Genomic DNA, 15,064 nt, shown 5'->3' with positions numbered 1-15,064 from the left:
TTATTTCACCTTTATTTAACCAGGTAGGCTAGTTGAGAACAAGTTCTCATTTGCAACTGTGACCTGGCCAAGATAAAGCATAGCAATTCGACACATACAACAACAGAGTTACACATGTAATAAACAAAACATACAGTCAATAATACAGTAGAACAAAAGAAAACAAAAAGTCTATATACAGCGAGTGCAAATGAGGTAAGTTAAGGACATAAAATAAATAGGCCATGGTGGAAAAGTAATTACAATATAGCAATTAAACACTGGAATGGTAGATGTGCAGAAGATGAATGTGCAAGTAGAGATACTGGGGTGAAAAGGAGCAAGATAAATAATTAAATACAGTATGGGGATGAGGTAGGTAGATAGATGGGCTGTTTACAGATGGGCTATGTACAGGTGCTGTGAGCTGCTCTGACAGCTGGTGCTTAAAGCTAGTGAGGGAGATATGAGTCTCCAGCTTCAGAGATTTTTGCAGTTCATTCCAGTCATTGGCAGCAGAGAACTGGAAAGAAAGACGACCAAAGGAGGAATTGGCTTTGGGGGTGACCAGTGAGATTTACCTGCTGGAGCGCGTGCTACGAGTGGGTGCTGCTATGGTGATGAGTGAGCTGAGATAAGGCGGGGCTTTACCTAGCAGAGACTTGTAGATGACATGGAGCCAGTGGGTTTGGCGACGAGTATGAAGTGAGGGCCAACCAATGAGAGCGTACAGGTTGCAATGGTGGGTAGTGAATGGGGCTTTGGTGACAAAACGGATGGCACTGTGATAGACTGCGTCCAGTTTGTTGAGTAGAGTGTTGGAGGCTATTTTATAGATGACATTACCGAAGTTGAGGATCGGTAAGATGGTCAGTTTTACGAGGGTATGTTTGGCAGCATGAGTGAAGGATGCTTTGTTGCGATATAGGAAGCCGATTCTAGATTTAATTTTGGATTAGAGATGTTTGATGTGAGTCTGGAAGGAGAGTTTACAGTCTAACCAGACACTTAGGTATTTGTAGTTGTCCACGTATTCTGAGTCAGAGACGTCCAGAGTAGTGATGCTGGACAGGTGAGCAGGTGAGGACAGTGATCGATTGAATAGCATGCATTTAGTTTTACCTGTGTTTAAGAGCAGTTGGAGGCCACGGAAGGAGAATTGTGTAGCATCAAAGCTCGTCTGGAGGTTAGTTAACACAGTGTCCAAAGAGGGGCCAGAAGTATACAGAATGGTGTTGTCTGCGTAGAGGTGGATCAGAGAATCACCAGCAGCAAGAGCAACATCATATCAAATCAACTGTATTTATATAGCCCTTCGTACATCAGCTGATATCTCAAAGTGCTGTACAGAAACCGAGCCTAAAACCCCAAACAGCAAGCAATGCCGGTGTAGAAGCCCGGTGGCTAGGAAAAACTCCCTAGAAAGGCCAAAACCTAGGAAGAAACCTAGAGAGGAACCGGGCTATGTGGGGTGGCCAGTCCTCTTCTGGCTGTGCCGGGTGGGGATTATAACAGAACATGGCCAAGATGTTCAAATGTTCATAAATGACTAGCATGGTCAAATAATAGGTCTGGGACAGGTAGCACGTCCGGTGAACAGGTCAGGATTCCATAGCCGCAGGCAGAACAGTTGAAACTGGAGCAGCAGCACGGCCAGGTGGACTGGGGACAGCAAGGAGTCATCATGTCAGGTAGTCCTGGGGCATGGTCCTAGGGCTCAGGTCCTCCGAGAGAGAGAGAGAAAGAAAGAGAGAAGGAGAGAATTAGAGAACGCACACTTAGATTCACACAGGACACCGAATAGGACAGGAGAAGTACTGCAGATATAACAAACTGACCCGAGCCCACCGACACATAAACTGCTGCAGCATAAATACTGGAGGCTGAGACAGGAGGGGTCAGGAGACACTGTGGCCCCATCCGAGGACATCCCCGGACAGGGCCAAACAGGAAGGATAAACCCCACCCACTTTGCCAAAGCACAGCCCCCACACCACTAGAGGGATATCTTCAACCACCAACTTACCATCCTGAGACAAGGCTGAGTATAGCCCACAAAGATCTCCGCCATGGCACAACCCAAGGGGGGACGCCAACCCAGACAGGATGACCACATCAGTGAATCAACCCACTCAGGAGACGCACCCCTTCCAGGGACGGCATGAGAGAGCCCCAGTAAGCCAGTGACTCAGCCCCTGTAATAGGGTTAGAGGCAGAGAATCCCAGTGGAAAGAGGGGAACCGGCCAGGCAGAGACAGCAAGGGTGGTTCGTTGCTCCAGAGCCTTTCCGTTCACCCTCCCACTCCTGGGCCAGACTACACTCAATCATATGACCCACTGAAGAGATGAGTCTTCAGTAAAGACTTAAAGGTTGAGGCCGAGTTTGCGTCTCTGATATGGGTCGGCAGACCGTTCCATAAAAATGGAGCTCTATAGGAGAAAGCCCTGCCTCCAGCTGTTTGCTTAGAAATTCTAGGGACAATTAGGAGGCCTGCGTCTTGTGACCGTAGCATACGTGTAGGTATGTACGGCAGGACCAAATCAGAGAGATAGGTAGGAGCAAGCCCATGTAATGCTTTGTAGGTTAGCAGTAAAACCTTGAAATCAGCCCTTGCTTTGACAAGAAGCCAGTGTAGGGAGGCTAGCACTGGAGTAATATGATCAAATGTTTTGGTTCTAGTCAGGATTCTAGCAGCCGTATTTAGCACTAACTGAAGTTTATTTAGTGCTTTATCCGGGTAGCCAGAAAGTAGAGCATTGCAGTAGTCTAACCTAGAAGTGACGAAAGCATGGATTAATTTTTCTGCATCATTTTTGGACAGAAAGTTTCTGATTTTTGCAATACATCATTTATGTATACAGAGAAGAGAGTCAGCCCGAGAATTGAACCCATTGAATATTTACAGGGGTATGAGGTGTGTATGTGTGTGTGTGTGTTTGGTGTATGATTTTTTGTACAGAATGGTTGTGTGTTTGTGTTTGTTTGTGTGTTTGCGTGTTTCGTGAGTTTGTAAGCTTTTCTGTATGGTGTGCGTGATCATGCATGTGTGTTTTGAGGAAGCTAAAACACATAAAGGCCGTGACAGAAGGAAGAGGCAGAGTAAATCCCCCCTGCATGCCTGAGGCCTGCTCTAAACCAGCTGGATAATGTCTGGATGAGGGATTTCTGCCCTTTCAGTGTACCACTGGTTTGTGGAGGTGTGAGTAGGAGTGTGTGTGAAAGAAACTGTTTGTGCACCAGTACGAGGACCAGGACTATGTATGCAATTTATGTACAACCACAGCATGTACAGTATGAGTGGGTGGTGGTGTTCATGATTCGCAGGCACTGGTTTGCTGATGATGTGCCTGTGTTCATGTTGTGGTATACGTCTTTATGTATGTTTGTATGTATAGCTCTTAAACTCTTTGTGTGTGTGTGTATTGTTGAATGAGTTATGTGTGTGTATGCGGGCCTTTGTGAGCTTGCGTGTGAGCATAATCGGCGTGTCTGTGCGTGCCTGTGCGTGTACCTCCGTGTAAACTGTAAATGAGTGTGCTGTTCTGTGCTTCCCCAGGCTGTGAGATTAGCGTCATGGTTCAGGCACTCAGGCAGTGGCGACCCATCATTCACAGAAGGTTGGGCAGAGCTTGAGCCCCACAATTTTTTTTTTTTTTAAATGCATTTTATTTTGGCATTAATACATGTCACATATCAGTTTTCAAACAATGTAAAAAAAAATCTAAAATCATTGAGTTAAAAAAGCGGCATACAAACATGGTCTCTTTTTTGCTTTCTTGAGGATGGCAGCTCCAAAATGCAGGTGTTTCAGCCCAGCTCAGTGCTTTCTGTGGTGGTGGAGCAGCCAGCGGAAAATACGGAGCGTAGGGGTTGGTAATGTTCTCTAGTTACGACATGATTGGCTCAGTGTTCTGTCACTCATGGGGACACTACGTCACAACCAAATCTAAGGGTAGAGCTCGAAAATTCAAGTCCCTTGGGTGCTGCTATAGAGTTACATTAGAAGTGCCCATCCAAGAAGGCTCAAGGTCATTGGTCCCAGATAAAATGACGTCAAATCACTTTATATCTACAGTAGCTTTTATTGGACTGATCATATCAACATCATACTTTCAAAATCTTAGCTAGCAGTCATCATCATGAATCAAGTCGACAATCTACTGGAAAATTATTTTTAATACTTGTCATATGAAGAGAAATAATTCAAATAAATTATAGATACAACGTGTTGGACATAAACATTACACAACAAGTTGGAAATCGCAAACTCAACAATGAGTGGTTTGGAAAGAATCAGTGGCTAACTGCAAGCATTGCAAAGCAATCACTAGCCTGCTATTCAGTGTAGTGGGTTTGTGTTCCCAAGTCTGGTTTTAAGGGTCTCTTTTCCAAGTTTAAAATGTTAAACATTCAACATTAGCCATGCTGTCAATCCAGCATGATTTCTACCTCGCTCAAAGCAACTGTTAACTCGGAACTGGGAAATCTGACTTCAGTGAGTTGAAGACAACTGGGAACTTGGGAAAAAATTAGCTCTGACTGGGGAAATATGTTTTGGTCATCCAACTCAGAATTGCAAGTCAGGAACTCAGGCCTCTTTCTAGAGCTACGACCTGAAGATCACTGACGTCATCATGATTCGACCTTGTTTTTTTCAGAGTTGTCTTGAAAGCACCATAAATCCAGAGAATGCCAGACTTTGATGAGAAAATTAACCAATGAAGGACCGCCGCGCCTCCTTCCTGTTCAAGTGAACACAGCACAAGGTGAGCCCAAAAATGTCTTGTATGCTGCTGCATAAATGATCTAATATGCCAGGGAGATGTGTGTACTGTAGCTAAGAAAGTAATATTAAGTGTATGTTGTGTAGTAAGCTGTTAATAGCCCATGTGCCTCACCCTAATAATTTGATATATTTTCCCCTCTTAATTTCGCCTAATGTTCTGACTTGGTGGTGCACATGTAGCCTATAACCTGTTTTAGAGATATGTAGTCATCGAAAATTGTCAGAGCTTTCATTGTCTGCTTTATACAGTGGGGAGAACAAGTATTGGATACACTGCCGATTTTGCAGGTTTTCCTACTTACAAAGCATGTAGAGGTCTGTAATTTTTATCATAGGTACACTTCAACTGTGAGAGACGGAATCTAAAACAAAATCCAGAAAATCACATTGTATGATTTTTAAGTAATGAATTAGCATTTTATTGCATGCAATAAGTATTTGACACATCAGAAAAGCAGGACTTAATATTTGGTATAGAAACCTTTGTTTGCAATTACAGAGATAATACGTTTCCTGTAGTTCTTGACCAGGTTTGCACACACTGCAGCAGGGATTTTGGCCCACTCCTCCATACAGACCTTCTCCAGATCCTTCAGGTTTCGGGGCTGTCACTGGGCAATACGGACTTTCAGCTCCCTCCAAAGATTTTCTATTGGGTTCAGGACTGGAGACTGGCTAGGCCACTCCAGGACCTTGAGATGCTTCTTACGGAGCCACTCCTAAGTTGCCCTGGCTGTGTGTTTCGGGTCGTTGTCAAGCTGGAAGACCCAGCCATGACCCATCTTCAATGCTCTTACTGAGGGAAGGAGGTTGTTGGCCAAGATCTCACGATACATGGCCCCATCCATCCTCCCCTCAATACGGTGCAGTCGTCCTGTCCCCTTTGCAGAAAAGCATCCCCAAAGAATGATGTTTCCTGGGGTTGTATTCATCCTTCTTCTTCCTCCAAACACGGCGAATGGAGTTTAAACCAAAAAGCTCTATTTTTGTCTCATCAGACCACATTACATTCTCCCATTCCTCCTCTGGATCATCCAGATGGTCATTGGCAAACTTCAGACGGGCCTGGACATGTGCTGTCTTGAGCAGGGGGACCTTGCGTGCGCTGCAGGATTTTAATCCATGACGGCGTAGTGTGTTACTAATGGTTTTCTTTTGTCCTGTAGCCCATACCAGCCTTGTGCAGGTCTACAATTGTATCCCTGATGTCCTTACACAGCTGTCTGGTCTTGGCTATTGTGGAGAGGTTGGAGTCTGTTTGATTGAGTGTGTGGACAGGTGTCTTTTATACAGGTAACGAGTTCAAACAGGTGCAGTTATTACAGGTAATGAGTGGAGAACAGGAGGGCTTCTTAAAGAAAAACTAACAGGTCAGTGAGAGCCGGAATTCTTACTGGTTGGTAGGTGATCAAATACTTATTGCATGCAATAAAATGCAAATGAATTACTTAAAAATCATACAATGTGATTTTCTATATTTTTGTTTTAGATTCCGTCTCTCACAGTTTAAGTGATACATTTTACAGAACTCTACATGCTTTGTAAGTAGGAAAACCTGCAAAATCAGCAGCGTATCAAATACCCTTTATTTATCCTACGGTTCTGACTTAGTGGACAGGGATAACATTGTAAGAACAGCCCATGTTCTGAAACCTGTCCATTTTCAAAAGTGCTGAACAAATAGTTATATTGACTATGTCCGCCCTAGCTCGATCATGAATGTCTTCCTCGAAATTACGGATTGCCTCGTATCTGCTTGTCATCCCCTTATGCCATAGTTTGTACATATCAACTGTCACTAGAGACCACATTTGTTTAAGCAAGTCAGCCTTATCAGCTATATTTATTTTAAAGGCAGTAAATGAGGCTGAATGAACTGTTTCGCTGCCAGACAAGGCTCCGCTGATAGCCAAGTGTAGCAGTGGGAGGTGTTGGAACTGCTGTTGGGACTCTGCTGTTGGGACAGCTTTATGTAGGCCCTAAGAGTTTGTGGGTACCGTTTGTCACCGTTATAGTGCAATGAATATATTGTTTAGTTTTGTGTAGTGGCTTTGCTGGCATGCATCCCCAATTGTTTTTGTTGTTGTTCGCCCCACCAGATGATGCTTGGCTGCTGTTTGACAAATAAAACTAATCTTGCTCTTATCCATAATAATCTCATCATGTAGGTAGCCTTCCCACACTGTCTGCGGGCTGTTGGCTAGAGCACATGTTCCAAGACCAGAGTGGGCACGTTTGCCATGTAACACAACATTTGTTGTGACAAAACCATCAGTAGAATTGAAAATGCGATGGAAACATATTTAACTCGTATTTTTTATTTGGTACATGGGAATTTAACCGCAAAACATATTTTTATGTGCACTACGTCATCACACTCAGCCTTCTATCCGCAACAAGTTCAATTTGATGGAAGCATCTCTGGTGGGAAAATGGGCATGTTGTTTTTATGAGGATTTTTGAATATTCACATGAAAATCTGTCACCAATTGGATAGAAACCTAGCTACTGAGAGTGTTAAAATCAACACTGAAAGTGTTGAGTCTGTGGACCCTTATAGACACCAGAAGAGTGTTAAATTAACACACTGCTTAGTGTAAAGCCTTATTCACATATTTCCCAGTGCCTTGCCTTTCAATTACATTGTAGCGTTACCAGCCATCACTGTATTTGTTAGTGACAGGCATGGTTGTTGTGTTCCTCTGTTTTCAGTCTTATGGACTTTACTACGTGAGATCCCAAGCAGATATGTTATTCTTTTTTATTATTTTTTAACCCAATACCATATGTATTTCATAAGGCTATATTTTGAGGCCCAGTTATACTCCAGTACAGGGGCCTGAAACTCATACACATCACTTTGAACCAAAACCACACCCATCATACTTCTCAGCATGCTCTCTTGCAGGTTGAATTTTAGAACTGTCTGTTTCAATATCTATTTTTGTGCATGTGCATTGATTGATTGATTAATCTTATGCGACACAAAGGTAAATAGAATGTTTATAAACTAATCCAATCAGTTATACTTTTTGCACCCATTACTGAGTTGTTTGTTCCAGTTTAAATGTTGTAGGTAGTTTCCTCTCAATGATCCTAAACCTGGCGGTCATTCTGAGTGCAGGTTGCAGGTGAACACAAGTTCCAACCCTGGCTGGATTCCAATATGAATGACACTTCATTTTGCACCACAGCAAAGTTTTTTGAACACTGGACAATTTGCTGTACGCAAATGCCTCAAGCTCTCACACAAAATGCCAGGGCCCCTGAAGACACTCACTATAGGAATAGAGTTACACTAGGTTTAAAGCAGGGCTTGGGTCTCCTGTGACAAAGCATTTGTTTGTGTAGTGAGATATGATAGGTGAGTGTAAATTCAAGTCCATTTTTTTTAAATGTTCACATATCACCACATAGGCACAGAGAAATGTGTTGTTTTACAGCGTCAACCATAGTAGTAGAGCACCCCTGGAGCAAATTAGCGTTAAGTACCTTGCTCAAGGGCACATCGACAAATGTTTCACCTTGTCAGCTCGGGTATTCAAACCAGATACTTTTCGGTTACTGGCCCAACACTCTAGCCACCCTGCATTGCTCTGCATCTCTGCACCCTCTCCTTTATCCCTCACCTCTACCTGTTTTTCCTCTTTTGGGCTGTTCTGGGTTAAATTCAAAGAATGTGTGAACACTGAATCTCTGTGTATCTGGTTTAAGCAGTTTGGCCTCTTCGGACAAGTGTTGCACCTGACTAGGGGTTTGCTGGCCAGGAAGCCCGAAGCAATGCTTGTTATGTCTGCTCCTGAGGCATTGTTGTGTACATCCTGTAGATTAAGAGTATAAACAGGATATAAATAGTATAGCATGATATCGTAGACTAGCCTTAATCCCCCCATAATGGTTCTACTCTTTTAGCAGTATTGCTGTTCCACTTTCACAGGAACAGGAATATCAGTCTATTGGTTACTTATGTGGAAGAGTTTCACTCAAACCAGAGGAAATGGAAATATATTTTACTTTAGTGGGTAAGGTTGTGACAGAGAGCGCACCCCCAAAAAACATGTGGATTGACTGAAGGATTACCATCAGAATGTGGATAGTTTGTAGGATTTGAGGCGATTTTTCCATCCAGGATTAAACAGCATTTAGCCACCATATCTGAAAGCAGCGGAGCTGAGAGGAAGGGGTCCTGTCAACAGTGCCTAGTGCTGCTGTGTCAATGTGAGCAACATCTGTTCCCCTCAGTCAGACCACTCTGTGGGTTGGGGAGATGTCATTTTGCCTAGTGTGACAACTTTCATTACACTTACCACTGACAGTCAGAGTGTTCTGTTTTCAGGCCCCAATGGAAAGCTTGGTAGTCTCTCAGGGCTTTGATGATTAGGGAGGGCATCTCTGGCCTTGTTTGCCTCCAGTTTCCATGTGAGGTGTCTAGGGCTGTGGCGGTCATGACATTTTGTGAGCCGGTGATTGTCAAGCAAATAACTGCCGGTCTCACAGTAATTGACCGTAAATGAACATAAACACATTATCCTGGCTTTCACACATAGCCTACTAGCCACTGATGCAGACCTTTGAAACATTATACTTTTTTATTTTTTATCTAAAAATCCATTTAACATAGCCTACACAATCACAATAAATCCATTATTTATTTTAGACAGGTCGAAAGAAACATGATATAAAGAAAATGTAGTCTATTTCAGAAGAGCAGAATAGCATACTCTGAGTTTTCCTTATGTTAGGCCCTATGGGCTACACTAGTTCATTTAGCAGACAAGATTTGTTGAGAATTCCGTGGCATTCTTTTTTATTATTTTATAGTATAAAGAATACAATTGAACATAGCTGAATAAAATATAAATATTATATTCTCCAAATGATTTCCAAGGAAGTGCACACATGCGGTTATTCTGTGTTAAGCAGTTAACAAAGAAACGTGTCCACCTATATGCTTGATTTAGAGCTATTTATGCAACTTTAGTTGTGACACAAAAGATGGGCTATATGTTTTGATTTTTAATCCATTCTAAGGCTGCATGATTGCAACTCTAATTATGATGTGAAAAAAAGTAGCGTGAAAGGCATGATCTCTGATTTTGTTTCTTGTGCAGGCTGCACACACTTCATCAGTCTCTCATTCACAATTTGACAAGCACTTGATAATATTCTCACCAGGCATCGAATTTACCAGCGTCATCCCCCTTGTGTGGCCGTAGTGCCCCCTAACAAATCCATCCCCTTTGCAGCCAAAGTGGCCATTGTGCCCTTGGGTTGAATATAATAATTATAATTCCATTCTCCCGGCTGCTGTGCTCCGAAGCACACTCACTCACATTGCAAAATTGAAGATTTTAGAAGTACGTTCCACATTTTGCCAACTTTTCGTCAGCCAACAAGATGAGTAGGCCTAACGAACAGCAAAATTGATGTCAGTGGTTCGAGGGACAATAGAGTGCTGAGTACCAGGCAGTTATTAGGTTTGGTAGGCTACGAATGACCATCAGCAGCATCAGAGCGTGGAGAAGCCTATTTACCAGTTACCGTGACTAAACGGTTACATGGAATTTGACTGCGGTCATGACTGACGGTGTGACTCATGACTGCCGGTGTGGCGGCAAAACGGTCACCGAAACAGCCCTAGAGGTGACCTGTCATTATCAACCCCCCCCCACACACACACACACGCATGAACACACACACTGTGGTAGCGTTCGGTCAGACCGGATACAACCCCCCACAGAGCTGCCAGCCCTCCAGGAGCCTGGTGCCAGGTGTCTGAGTTTTATGGCTTCAGCGTGAAAACAGCGATTAACTCGCCTGTCTCCTCCAATTTAAGAGAAGAGAGGGGGAAGGAGCGAGGAAGAAAGTGATGAGGGGAGAGAGAGACAAAAAAGTAGTTTGCCTGATAGATGTCTGGATATAAAAGATGCAGTGTATAGACAGACGTACCGATAGATACAGTTGAAGTCGGAAGTTTACATACACCTTCGCCAAATACATTTAAACTCAGTTTTTCACAATTCCTGACATTTAATCCTAGTAAAATTTCCCTGTCTTAGGTCAGTTAAGATCTCCACATTATTTTAAGAATGGGAAATGTCAGAATAATAGTAGAGAATAATTTATTTCAGCTTTTATTTCTTTCATCACATTCCCAGTGGGTCAGAAGTTAACAAACACTCAATTAGTATTTGGTAGCATTGCCTTTAAACTGTTTAACCTGGGTCAAACATTTTGGATAGCCTTCCAAGCTTCCCACAATATTGTTTGGGTGACTTTTGGCCCATTCCTCTTGACAGAGCTGGTGTAACTGAGTCAGGTTTGTAGGCCTCCTTGCTTGCACACGCTTTTTCAGTTCTGCCCACAGATTTTCTATACGATTGAGTTCAGGGCTTTCTGATCGCCACTCCAATACCATGATTTTGTTGTCCTTAAAACCTGTTTGGGATAGGGGGCAGCAATTTCACTTTTGGATAAATAGCGTGCCCAATTTCAACTTCTTGCTACTCATTCCAATAATATAAGATATGCATATTATTTGTAGATTTGGATAGAAAACACTGAAGTTAATAAAACTGTTTGAATCATGTCTGTGAGTATAACAACCTATGTAGCAGGCAAAACCCAGAGGACTAACCATTCAGAAAAAATACATTTGAGGTCACTGTCTATTCAATGAGTTTCCATTGGGGAACTGGATTTCTCAGGCACTTGTTTGCAGTTCCTACCGCTTCCACTGGATGTCACCAGTCTTTGGAAAATGGTTGAGGTTATTACAGATAGACCCGTCTTCAATTTGATCGATTATTAACGTTTAAAAATACCTAAAGTTGTGTTACAAAAGTAGTTTGAAATGTTTTGGCAAAGTTTACAGGTGACATTTGAGATATTTTGTAGTGACTTTGCGCAAATTGGAAGCTGTTTTTTTCTGGATCAAACACGCCAAATAAATTGACATTTTGGATATACAGTGGGGAGAACAAGTATTTGATACACTGCCAATTTTGCAGGTTTTCCTACTTACAAAGCATGTAGAGGTCTGTAATTTTTTTTATCATAGGTACACTTCAACTGTGAGAGACGGAATCTAAAACGAAAATCACATTTATGATTTTTAAGTAATTAATTTGCATTTTATTGCATGACATAAGTATTTCATACATCAGAAAAGCAGAACTTAATATTTGGTACAGAAACCTTTTTTTGCAATTACAGAGATCATATGTTTCCTGTAGTTCTTGACCAGGTTTGCACACACTGCAGCAGGGATTTTGGCCCACTCTTCCATTCAGACCTTCTCCAGATCCTTCAGGTTTTGGGGCTGTCACTGGGCAATATGGACTTTCAGCTCCCTCCAAAGATTTTCTATTGGGTTCAGGTCTGGAGACTGGCTAGGCCACTCCAGGACCTTGAGATGCTTCTTACGGAGCCACTCCTAAGTTGCCCTGGCTGTGTGTTTCAGGTCGTTGTCATGCTGGAAGACCCAGCCACGACCCATCTTCAATGCTCTTACTGAGGGAAGGAGGTTGTTGGCCAAGATCTCACGATACATGGCCCCATCCATCCTCCCCTCAATACGGTGCAGTCGTCCTGTCCCCTTTGCAGAAAAGCATCCCCAAAGAATGATGTTTCCTGGGATTGTATTCATCCTTCTTCTTCCTCCAAACACGGCGAGTGGAGTTTAGACCAAAAAGCTCTATTTTTGTCTCATCAGACCACATGACCTTCTCCCATTCCTTTTTACTGTGGATTTAGATACTTTTGTACCCGTTTCCTCCAACATCTTCACAAGGTCCTTTGCTGTTGTTCTGGGATTGATTTGCACTTTTCGCACCAAAGTACGTTCATCTCTAGGAGACAGAACGCGTCTCCTTCCTGAGCAGTATGACAGCTACATGGTCCCATGGTGTTTATGCTTGCATACTATTGTTTGTTCATATGAACGTGGTACCTTCAGGCATTTGGAAATTGCTCCCAAGGTTGAACCAGACTTGTGGAGGTCTACCATTTTTTTCTGAGGTCTTGGCTGATTTCTTTTGATTTTCCCATGATATCAAGCAAAGAGGCACTGAGTTTGAAGGTAGGCCTTGAAATACATCCACAGGTACACCTCCAATTGACTCAAATGATGTCAATTAGCCTATCAGAAACTTCTAAAGCCATGACATAATTTTCTGGAATTTTCAAAGCTGTTTAAAGTCACAATCAACTTAGTGTATGTAAACCTCTGGCCCACTGGAATTGTGATACAGTATAATAATCTGTCTGTAAGCAATTTTTGGAAAAATGACTTGTGTCATGCACAAAGTAGATGTCCTAACCAACTTGCCAAAACTATAGTTTGTTAATAAGAAATTTGTGGAGTGGTTGAAAAACGAGTTTTAATGACTCCAACCTAAGTGTATGTAGACTTCAACTGTAGGTGCATAGATAGGTAGATAGGTTGATGGATGGATAGAGGGGGAGAGATTTCTTTCAGATCTCTATATTGTCCTTTCCTGAGCCCTGAGAAGAGGAAGAGGATGTAAAGCCCCGATGTTCCAGTTCATTCACAGTATATGAATCAGTGAGATGGCTCTCTGTATGCCCGGGGCATTTGACTTGAATAATTATATGGATCATCATTGCTATTGGAACAGTATCTAAGAGGTTTGGGAGTGTCTCACGGTAACAGCCATAAAAATAGGATACTCACCAGATAATGGATACTCTAATGGACTTCACATCGTATATATTGTATCCAGTATACAGTACTGAACCTTGTTTCTCCCACACTGACTAGAAAAACAAATTGAGAATTTGTAGGCCTTTGATCAGGCGTTGGGTTATGGATATGTAGATTCCATGTTGTGATCATTGTTAAAATATGCAGACGTGAAACACTGGGACTGACATTCTGTTAAATGTTCTGTATTACTACGTTTTGTTTGAGTCAGTATAAATACCACACCTGCAATATGCTGAATCAAAGCTGTGAGTTCCTGTCAGTCTCACATCCTTGTGCTCTGTGTTTCTGCCAGATTTGCGCTGAATGTAGATGAGAAATCACACATGAAAGAAAAGAGAGAAATCAAACAAAACCTGTTCTATGTTAATATTGAAACTCAGAGACTTGGTTGTCAGGTTTTGATGTGTAAACACACACACACACACACTATTTCAGGCTGTGCGGAGTGTGTTTTTGAGGATGTGTTATTTTATGAGTATCTGACTTAGACTGGAGGCTGAGGAACACTGCGGTTTATTCTCAGTGTAGGAGCTGCAGGACCCAGAGAACACAGGACCAGGAGAGTTATGGGAGGCTGATTATTCCTCCAGGTTGAAGAGATATGTTGCCATCCTCAGCTGTAATATCTTCACACCCACTTGAATCCTGCCTGAACAGATACAAAGTGTTTCACCTTGCCTAAAAGGCTGGGATGTAATCATCCCCTTCCCCAGTATTGAAAACAAATTAGCCTGGATAGCGATGGATTTGGTTTCATTTGTGAGAAAAATGCTCAAATGCTCAAATGGATAGGAGTTACTAGGGCCTGCTCTGTGCTCATCACTGTCATGTCTGTTTATGATAATGTAGTGTTATTTTCCACTGTCACTGATTTGAATATCCCCAGGCAGGGCAGGCAGAGAAGAGGCATAGACATAGATCATGTGCAGATCATACTGTACATGGTAGTTCATCCCCATCATACCTACATTGACCTGCTGAGAACACTACTCTCACAGCAGCACAGAGGTTTTCACCACTACAGTGGAAATACCCTTATCACTGACAGCACCAAACTGATACAGGAAAAACGTATTTCCCCCCAGACAGGCCTTACGATCACATTTTGACTGTTTAAATGGAGAAGAAGAATAAACTGCTGTGTTTCATTTCCATAATTGGGCCTCCTAAATGTGTTGGGGAAAGAGGAGACCGCAGCAGTGCCAGTGGCTCATCTGAAATAGATGTGAGGCGTTAGCACGGTGGCGGTGAAGGGCTTCTGAATGATCCCTGTCCTCTGGGGCTAGACCTGTCAGACCAGCCCTGCCAGTACCAACACGCTGGCCTCAGCCCTCCCCGTCCACCCACATCCATCCCAACACCCTGGGCCCAGCCCGGTGCTGGCAAAGTCACAGCCCAGAGGTTCCAGGCCTCTAATTGATACCCACCTGTGTTGCCGGTGCTTTCTAGAGACATATCTTGAAAATCGAGTCTCCCTTTAAAACTATGTCGAGCCAAGCATTTTTCCTCTCTCTACCCACCCTGGTTGTGTAAGTAATGTGCCCACAGTCAGATCAGCGAGCCCTGGCTG

At 42.9% G+C, this 15,064-nt stretch overlaps 1 protein-coding gene across 7 annotated transcripts in view; it reads left to right on the top strand.

Annotated features, from left to right (window-relative positions):
• LOC118388640 (leucine-rich repeat neuronal protein 1-like) overlaps positions 1-15,064 on the top strand; it is a 39,089-nt gene that overhangs the window by 11,668 nt on the left and 12,357 nt on the right. For 6 of the 7 annotated variants that reach the window (XM_035777909.2, XM_035777903.2, XM_035777906.2 and 3 more), the window contains one exon: positions 4,639-4,746. The exons of the other annotated variant lie outside the window; for it this stretch is intronic. The gene's annotated coding sequence lies outside the window, so the exon portion shown is untranslated. The remainder of the gene's footprint in view (positions 1-4,638; positions 4,747-15,064) is intronic. 7 annotated transcript variants of the gene reach the window in all.

This window comes from Oncorhynchus keta, chromosome 10 (genome assembly GCF_023373465.1).
Source record: "Oncorhynchus keta strain PuntledgeMale-10-30-2019 chromosome 10, Oket_V2, whole genome shotgun sequence".
Taxonomy (NCBI): domain Eukaryota; kingdom Metazoa; phylum Chordata; class Actinopteri; order Salmoniformes; family Salmonidae; genus Oncorhynchus; species Oncorhynchus keta.
This window is presented reverse-complemented; position numbering and strand designations above follow the sequence as displayed.